Consider the following 10,647-nt stretch of genomic DNA (forward strand, 5'->3'; position numbering starts at 1 on the left):
GACAGTTCTGTAGACCACTTATCGATTTTTTTTCCACCCATTGTTGAGAACACTCTTCAGCTATATCCCTGCAAAAAATTAGACCGATATCTTCAAAAATCTTGGAACACTATGCATGAATGTGATGAAAGGTATGACATTTATGGACAATATGGTTCTTAAAACATTGGTATCAGTTATTAAAGGCCCGTCGACTAGTTTTGGTGGTCATCTTCGTATTACATACCCTAGGCCAAGCGCTCTGCAATCTGATTCATTCAAATACCGTTAAAAGAAGGTCAACAAACGTGGCATAGTAATTTTGAAGAAAGGGTTATTGTTTTTCATAATTTTATAGTTACTTAAACTTTTAGAAGTATCAAAAACAAAGGAGTGGTGGACATGTATCTCGTTACCTACCATTAAAGACCTAATTGCCTCAATGCCATCGTTCATTATTTAAATAGAATAATTACTGCTTGGTTGAACATTGTTGTTCCTGGCTTGGTTATTGAGCATCTTTTAAAAAGTTAATAATATGAATTGTATCAATCTTTAGCAAGGTAATGATTAAGACTTCGTACCATAAGCGTTCATGCATCCTCATAACTTTCTAGATACCCTAACAAATTCAACTGTTTTTTTATACTTTTCTTTTTAAAAATAATATCTTCTCAAGCAGAACATTCCTTAATTGGAAAAAATTATAATCTGTTGACTGAAAATTGACGAAATACTCAATATTGAAGTTATTTAATGGATTTAATTACGATTTTGTGCACGTTATTTGTTTGCATTGCACATCAGCTGGTTGCTGTGATGCGTTATCCGTCAGATATTTCGCCTGTCAAATAGTTCATTTCGCTGTATATTTCACCTCATGTATCCGCGCGGTTAGGGATCATTCATAGTACACATAGGGTTTGATTCTATCAACATGCTCACTACTATAAAAGCAGTGCAAGAAGCTCAGTGGGGCACCAAAGTCCATATAATACAGAGGTCGATGCATAGCTCGATTTTGGTCCACCATTTTGAAAGCTTATTTTTGACAGTTAGATGAAAAAGCGTTCACAAACGATTCCAAACAACCATACACTTTTTAGGGCTAATTGTGCATTTTGTGCTCAAAACTTAGTTTAATTATACATTTCTTTCTCATGAACGTGGCATGGAGTAGTTTTTTTCAGTAATTCATCACTTAAAAATGACCACAATCAGAAACCTGGCTTCTTAGCTTTGACCCTCTTGAGCTGCACAAGATTTCGTCGTAATTTCGGGCACTGATCTTGTTGTAATTGATAATTTCACTATAATTCTATCTTTTCTTGATATTCCTCAACTTTTTAAAGTACAATATTATAAACAAACGATGTAAAAATGGCCGAAATGCTTTCAGACCACTGCATGCACAACAACTAAAACCTCAATGTATGCTACGCCTAGACGACCCAAAAAATCTTCCGCGACAATTTTTTGCTACACTTTCTATCTGTCATATCTGTCCTTGTTTTAGCACGAATGTACGGCTTACTTTTATCGTAATGTCGCGAAACGCGAGCGTTGCCTTTTTGTGAAAAATTCACAAACTCGCGACAATCACGGTCGCCTCTGATTTTGTTCTAAATCTTAGATGTTGTTTTATAACAAAGAGCTCGCAGAAAATTTGTCGCGGTACAAAAGTTGTTCGTCTGGAAGCAGTGTTACAGTAGTTGGCGACGATGTAATAACAAATCCATTGCTAGGAAAAAAAAATAAATCTTGAAAATTTTAAGAATCCCGAGGAAGAAGATTTGTAACTAGAAAACTTTGCGAATTCAGGCGATGGTACCACCTACTTTTTGAAAATAACGAATCCATGATGGCTATGTTAAAAATATAAAAGTATGATAAATAAAAGGATTATAGAACTGTTAGAGCTTTACGGCAGTCAAGGTAACTCCAGATCAGCAGTCATACAGCCCGGGGTCCTCATGGAATCGCCAGCGTGAAACATAAAAAAAATCGTGTACGATTCAGGAATCGGGATGTATTTTGATCAGTAGTATCAAAAGTATGAAGATATTCAGTCAAAATTCAATAGTTGAACGCTTTTTAGTTGAACGCTCGATGGTTGGCTGACAGCTCAATTAAAAGCATGCGTTTGTATGGGAAAACTGGTTTTCGAAAATTTCACAAAAATCTCATGGCTTGCCGAGGCACTCTGATAAATTCCTCAATTTCAGTATAAAATCATATTTGGTTCGGTTGGTACACAGCTCCTTGCTTGCTGGCAGAAAGGATTGAATAATTGTTGCCTATGTATCAGATTTGGTGAAGGAAATGTTCTTTTTTGGAATCTATAGCCTCAATCTTCGTTTTAATCCAAGAACTGGCTGCCACGTAAGTTTTTGTTTGCTTCTTTCTTCGTGCTACGTCTGAGTAAAACCACCAAGGACTTTGAAAGAGAACAGGTCGAAGCGCTTAGAGTAAATTGACAGAAAGCCATGGGAAAATTTTGACAGTTAAAGTGAACATTGTTTATGTTTAGCGATGGACGTTGCTATGGAGGGAATGAGAATTTTGTTCAGCATTTTGCACTCATTCCCTCTTATATTTTGCAAGAATATTATAAGAATTAGAATTCACTTAGAATATTACATGACTGATCCAATCCAAAAATCTCATTTATCCTTCGTTCCCGGGTTATGAGCAAAGGACGGTATGCATATTGTACCAGTGTGTGCCGATTGGATGTTTCATTTTACTCTCAGTGTTTAATTGAAAGTAAATAGGACTTCTTTTACCCAGTTGGAACATGTAATGTGCTGTTTTATGTCCGTTAAACTTTTCGTTCTTCCAGCAGGACCGTTGCAAACGGTAGCGATTCGTGGTAACGGAATTGCAAACAATTAAAAAGGTTATCCATGTTTCTGAATACAGAGAAAAGTGCAATTACTTCTCCTTTATTCTCCAGAAGTGATTGACCGCAAGAAATTTAACCAATATAATCTTCCTAATAGTAAATTTGTCCATTTTTCCGCGTTAACTATTAGCCGTTTGTTTGTAAACACTTTTTCATGAAACTGTCAAAAGCGAGCTGAAAATGGCAACCTAGCAACGGGCTTTGCGTCGACCTGTTCTCCTTAATAGATCTTGAAAACCACATACAATTTCTGCGAGATTTCGTTTAAACTTCAAGGCATACAAGATTTTGTTATGGAACAAACCAAAGTCTATATAATACAGAGGTCGAGTCGTCCAGAACATTTGATCAAAAAGCGTGGGAAAGTTTTGACAGCTGGATGAAAAAGCTTCAATAGTTTCATCGTAGCATACATTGAGGTTTTAGTTGTTGTGCATGCAGTGGTCTGAAAGCATTTTCGGCCATTTTTACATCGTTTGTTTGTAATATTGTACTTTAAAAAGTTGACGAATATCAAGAAAAGATAGAATTATAGCGAAATTATCAATTACAACAAGATCAGTGCCCGAAATTACGACGAAATCTTGTGCAGCTCAAGAGGGTCAAAGCTAAGAGGCCAGATTTCTGATTGTGGTCATTTTTAAGTGATGAATTACTGAAAAAACTACTCCATGCCACGTTCATGAGAAAGAAATGTATAGTTAAACTAAGTTTTGAGCACAAAATGCACAATTAGCTCTAAAAAGTGTATGGTTGTTTGGAATCGTTTGTGAACGCTTTTTCATCTAACTGTCAAAAATAAGCTTTCAAAATGGTGGAACAAAATCGAGCTATGCATCGACCTCTGTATTATATGGACTTTGGAACAAACCAAGGATAATGTATTTAGAAGGTTGATTTTTATCGCTTTTGCTGGGTGACATTGTGGGGGACAACTGTCACTCTCTGCATACAAATTTCATTACCCCGCACCAGCCCTCCCCGATTTTTATACCGGAGCCCCCGGAAAAGATATGTCAAGTCGAGAAATGTCATTTTGCTCTGAACAACTTCACCTTGTCATTTATAACACCTTGGAACAAACCGTCAAATTGTGTGTCGATGTATTGGTGAGAAAGAACACCATAAGCCCACCTGATATATACACTCACTTTAAAAAGCACATATTCAATAGTTGGCAGGGAAACGAAGTTCAACCAGTGAGTTCAGACTGTAGTTCGGAAAGACGGTGCGTACTTTGATGATACAGCTAGGCTTCGACTAGGGTAAGAGTACCAATAGTGGCTATAGCACCAATTATGATTGTAACTAGTGATTGGTAATCCGGAGCGGAGTCATGGATCAACTCCGACTCCGGTGCGTTACATATGAATTCGACTACGGATCATAACCGAATTCGACTCCGGATCATAACCGGGTTCGACTCCGGATCATAACCGGATTCGACTCTGGATCAGTCCGGATCAGTCATGATCAATTCGGATTAGTCTAGATTAGTTTGTATCAGTCCGAATCAAATTGGATTAGTTCAGATCAATCTGGATCAGTCGGAAGAGACCGTATTAGTCCGGATAATAAAACAATCTTTTATTGTTCAGTGGACAAACAATCAGTGGACCACAGGTTGCAGACCACTGCTTTAACTCACTGAGCCTCCGGCAAACAGATTGTTTCACTTCGTATCATCATCAATCCATATCATCTTTTGCTGATTTGCATTTGATTCTGGATTATACCTCGCACACACCGGCAGTTGTCCATTCAATGCTGGAAGCAGGGCGCGTCCCAACTGTCATTTTTAGTGAAAAACATAACAATTTCCAATTGATTGATTGCACGTTGAATAGAAGATAGATGAGTCTATCGGTTTTCATAAGACCCTTTAGAGATTTGAATTATTCTAAAAATATGTCCAAAATTTTCGCACTTAACACCCTCGATCGTGACCTCCAGCTCATTCCGGTAGAATGAGTCTTAGATAGTGTTGTACAATTTGGGATGGAATCGTAGATCCACTCCGACTTCAGTTCAGATAAATGGAATCCGACCCCGAATTAAAACCAGACTACGGAAGACTATGGACGACTCCGGACGAACACGGTCGACTTCGGTTGATACAGATTCCCGTGATGCCTTTGGTTGAATCAAGATGAGTTCGTTCGACTTCAGACGATTCCGGATGCACTCCCTTTCATTCTTCCATACAAAACGGCGTTTGTACACGAATTACTTCATTAGACAACATTTAACGCTGATTTCTTTTCCAAAGATTTGGAAATAAAGATGCAAAACTTACCGTGGTATTTGGTTAAAGACATTTTTTTGTTTGCTTAAAACGGTTTAAACGGTAAAAACGCATATTTACACTTTAGATTGCGAAAATGACCGGATTTGTTCACTTGTAAACTTTGCACTACGACCGAAATGACAAATGTAAACAAAGCAACTATGGTATACTGCGATAATTGGTATAGAGATGTTTAGTTGAATCAATTATGGACATACGAAAAAAAAGCAACATTTTAGATGAAAAGTTGATAAATTTTGATGAGGAATTGTTAAATAAGTAACATTTTAGTGGCCAGCACGGAACTAATGAAGCCCAATGTTTTAAATTGTTTCAAATAAAAAATCAATCAGGGGTTTCTGTACGAAAATTGACTGTTTTAGATCGTTCGTTACAACCAGATGGGTAAATAGAATTGTTTTCCGGAGTCGAATTCGTTACTCCGGACTGTTTTAGCCGGTGGGGTGGGGTGTGGATTTGTGGACGAGGAAAAAATCCGGACTCATCGACTCCGAATCCGGACCAGTTCGACTCCGGAAAAAATGGTATTTACCCACCACTAGTTACAACGAGCGCCCTAAAACAGTCAATTACTGAATCCACGGATGGATTTTTTATTTCAAATAACAATATTTTAAAACATTAGGCTTCATTAGTTCCGTGCTGGTCACTAAAATGTTACTTATTTAACAATTCCTCATCAAAATTTACCAACTTTTCATCTAAAATGTTGCTTTTTTTTTCGTATGTCCATAATTGATTCAACTAAACATCTCTATACCAATTATCGCAGTATACCATAGTTGCTTTGTTTACATTTGTCATTTCGGTCGTAGTGCAAAGTTTACAAGTGAACAAATCCGGTCATTTTCGCAATCGAAAGTGTTAATATGCGTTTTTACCGTTTAAACCGTTTTAAGCAAACAAAAAATGTGTATAACCGCATACCACGGTAAGTTTTGCATCTTTATTTCAAAATAACTTTGGATTAAGAAACCTCAGCGTTTCCAAATCATGAAAATGTCTGAAAATGAAAAGTGTTTTCTAATTAAGTGCAAATTTGTTGTCATAATTTAAGTGTATATACCTTTCGCATGTACAACCGTCTACCGGGGTAGGCCATACGTTTTGTATGGAAGAATGATGAAAGGGAGTACATCCGGAATCGTCTGAAGTCGAACGAACTCATCTTGATTCAACCAAAGGCCACGGGACTCATCTGTACTCAACCGAAGTCGACCGTGATTGTCCGGAGTCGTCCATAGTCTTCCGTAGTCCGGTTTTAATTCGGGGTCGGATTCCATTTATCTGAACTGAAGTCGGAGTGGATCTACGATTCCATCCCAAATTGCACAACACTATCTAAGACTCATTGTACCGGAATGAGCAATCGGCGGTGTTTAGTGCGAAAATTTTGGACATATTTTTAGAATGATTCAAATCTCTAAAGGGTCTTATGAAAACCGATAGACTCATCTATCTTCTATTCAACGTGCAATCAATCAATTGGAAATTGTTATGTTTTTCACTAAAAATGACAGTTGGGACGCGCCCTGCTTCCAGCATTGAATGGACAACTGCCGGTGTGTGCGAGGTATAATCCAGAATCAAATGCAAATCAGCAAAAGATGATATGGATTGATAATGATTAGAAGACAAACAATCTGCTTGCCGGAGGCTCAGTGAGTTAAAGCAGTGGTCTACAACCTGTGGTTCACTGATTATTTGTCCACTGAACAAAAAAAGATTGTTTTAAAGAAAAGCTGAATTTCGTACAATTTTTTTCCACAATCAAGATTGGATTTTTTAACAGGCACGTCTAGAATAAGATTAAACGACATGTTTTAACTAAGTATATAAAATGTGTGCCCTATATATGTTGACTGCGGCAAATGTATTTTGAAAGCCAAGTAGTCAACGATCCTAAAAAGGTTGGAGAGCACTGAGTTTGTGGTGGATTGCTTATAGCAATATCTTAGTTGTAATCAAGTAGCCATTGGTTACAGCAACCGTGGTTACACTGAATATCGAATAAATGTAGTTAGTCTTATTTCACTCTTAGAACGGTGTACATCGTCTTTCAATCGCTCCCACATTGGTGACCCCGACGTGATCTCCGGATTGTTATTAGTTCTCCTAATTTGAAAATTCGTGAACGAACATGTCCGAAATGAACCGAAAACGTTTCTAACGAAGAAACTTCCCCTGCTACTGCAGCCGTTTAGGTTCTTCTTCTTCTTCTTCTTCTTCTTGGCCTGCTCATGTATGAGCATGTCTAGTAGACATGGCCAGGTCGCCAATCCGTTTCCAGGAAACTCGGTCCTGGGCTGCAGTCCTCCAACCACGGCTGCATCCGATCTCCGACAGATTCGACTCCATCTGATCCAGCCAACGAGCTCAATCGTTAGCCTTGTTCGGTTGCTTGGGTCGGTATCGTTTAGTCCGGTTCGAAATATCTTGGTATCCATTCGTTGCATTTGGGGTTTTATAAGGGTTGCAAGACCTCTCCCCCAACCTCCTGTATCGTCGGAGGGACTACGCATCCTTGATTAATGTCCCTTAGGATGCCAGGACAGAAGGGCCAGCCAGCCGCCCCTAACATGGAGACCAGACGCTGACCATACCCCCCCCCCCCCCCCGCTCAATTTAGCCATATAACCCATCCTCCCAAGGGGTTGGGTTTCCCCGTGTACCCAAGCTCAGATTATTGGAGAGATATGTTACTGTTCTGTACCCCTTGGACGTATTGAGTCGGAGTAGGGTATGGAGATCCTATATTAACCTTCGAGAGGTGTCGGAACATACCAGTATCAGTGCGGTATTGCTACTAACACTGCCAACAGAACCGTTTAGGTTAAACTACCGGAATTCTGGAAGAACGATCCATCGTTGTGGTTTTCGCAAACTGAAATACAGTTTTTGTTGGCCGGCGTTCGGAAGGATGAAACAAAATTTTACCATATTGTCGCTAAACTCGAACAATCCGTGCTTTGTCATATCGCTGATTATGTAAAACAGCCTCATGCAACAGTAAAATATGAAGCCATTAAGCAACGCCAAGTGAAAGCACGGCAATCTGAGCGCGATCGGTTGCGTCCCACTTCTCAAAATCGTACCAATGTAAACAATATCTGTTGGTATCACCGGAAGTATGGAAATCGAGCTACGCGATGTCGAAGCCCTTGCCAGTATCATCAGTCAAAAAACTAGATTTCCGCTCATCCGAAATCGGCGAGGGGGGCGGATTAAGAATCAGTCGCCGTCTGCAAATCTTCGACAAATCTTCTGGTATTCGATTCTTAATCGACACGGGATTGGATGTATCGATAATACCTGCATCCAAGATCGAGAAGACTCGAGAACCATCGGCGTTTTTACTCCATACAGCAAACGGAACGAAAATACGAACGTATGGGAGCAAGTTTGTTTCAGTGGATCTCGGACTACGCCGAAAGTTTTCGTGGATGTTTTTGCGAGCCGACGTTACTTCTGCAATTATTGGTTCAGATTTCATCGCGCATTTTGGACTTCTTGTAGACCTTGGAAACAGTAAACATATTGATGGTGGTACGAAATTACACACTGTTTGTGGATTATCGAAATCTTCGGTTTACGGTGTAACAACTACAGCCAAAGATCATCCTTTTCGAGACTTGCTGGTCGAATTTCGAGAAATCACCGCCCAGTCGACAATGCGCACTGAGGTAAGACATAATGTAACCCATCACATTCAAACCACTGGACCTCCAGTTGCTTACAAACCACGTAGAATGCCTCCAGACAAACTCCAAGTCGCTAAAAAAGAATTTGAGACCATGATGGAGCTCGGGATTTGTCGCCCTTCCAAAAGCAGTTGGGCAAGTCCACTTCATTGCGTACCGAAAAAGAATGGTCGATGGCGCTTTGTCGGAGATTACAGGATTTTAAACCGGATAACTGTGCCAGGTCGTTATCCTGTGCCACATATTCACGATTTACTAAACAATTTCTTAGATAAGAATTGTTTTACCACTCTAGATTTGGTACGAGCATATCATTTTGTTCCGGACGAGGAAAACGACGTTCCAAAGACTGCTGTCGCCCGCTTCGTAAGATCTTGTATCGACTATCAACGATCGAAAATCCATCGGCATACATCTGCGGCGCTCAACGAATTCGAGCTTCCAAAAAGTCGTTTCCGTCATATTTATATCGATTTGGTTGGACCACTTCCGACGTCGAATGGAAAGCGGTATTTATTAACGATGATCGACCGGTTTAGTCGTTGGCCAGAAGCAGTTCCTTTGCCAGATATGCTAGCAGAAAAAGTCGCTAAAGCATTTTGCGAATGTTGGATTTCTCAGATGGGTGTTCCAGAAACAATCACGACAGATCAAGGACGACAATTCGAATCCAAATCAGTCACGGAATTGACGCGGCTTTTTGGGGTTCTCTGTATTCGTACTACAGCGTATCATCCCGAAGCGAACGGTCTTATCGAGCGTTTTCATCGAACGTTAAAAACTTCGCTCACTTGGGTCGATTCGAAACGTTGGTGCGATAAACTGCCGTTGGTCCTGCTCGGTTTGCGAACTGCTATCTGGGAAGATATCGATTGTTCTGTTGCCGAGAATGTGTCGTTCAGAGTTTGCTAAACTGTTTTGCCGGACCATGCAACAAATCGGACCAATCAGAAACTCGCATCATGACAAACGATCGGTATTTGTTCCGAAGGACTTGAAAAGTTCCAAAGCGTTTTTGTTCGAATCAATTCAGTCAAGCGGCCTTTTACACACCCATACGAGGGACCTTTTCAAATAGTCGAAAGACATGAAAAGTATATGGACTTAAATATGAACGGTTGAACACAGAAACGAAGAATTTCGATTGATCGTATTAAACCAGCATATATTTGCAAAAAGGAATCGAATGAGGATGACGAAAGAACGAAAGTTACGCCATCCGGTCACCGTGTTCAGTTCTTGACGTAACTGAGGGGGCTCTGTGGTGGATTGCTTATAGCAATATCTTAGTTGTAATCAAGTAGCCATTGGTTACAGCAACCGTAGTTACACTGAATATCGAATAAATGTAGTTAGTCTTAGTTCGCTCTTAGAACGGTGTACATCGTCTTTCAATTGCTCCCACAAGTTAAAGGACCCGTTTGGGAAACAGCGTATCATACTTGACGGAAAAAACTTCGATGGAGTAAAGGAGTTTAGCTTTTGGAACATGGATCTTGGAACGTTAATAACTTCGGAAAACCAAACTAGTTATTAAATTTACTACGAAATTTACTATGGGCCAAAAACGGTCTTTACCAGACGTTCAGATCCAGAAAACTACAAGAAAAGGCAATTTGGAAGATACAGAGTTTCGAGTCATCATAGTTCAACCGGTTAAGAGAATATTTAAAACCAGTAGTGGAATCGAGCAAGCATTCTACGGAGGTTTGCTATCATATAATGGAGTGTTGAAACCGAATTGTGGAATTTTG

Source organism: Anopheles arabiensis, chromosome 3, assembly GCF_016920715.1.
Source record: "Anopheles arabiensis isolate DONGOLA chromosome 3, AaraD3, whole genome shotgun sequence".
NCBI classification, from domain to species: Eukaryota; Metazoa; Arthropoda; class Insecta; order Diptera; family Culicidae; genus Anopheles; species Anopheles arabiensis.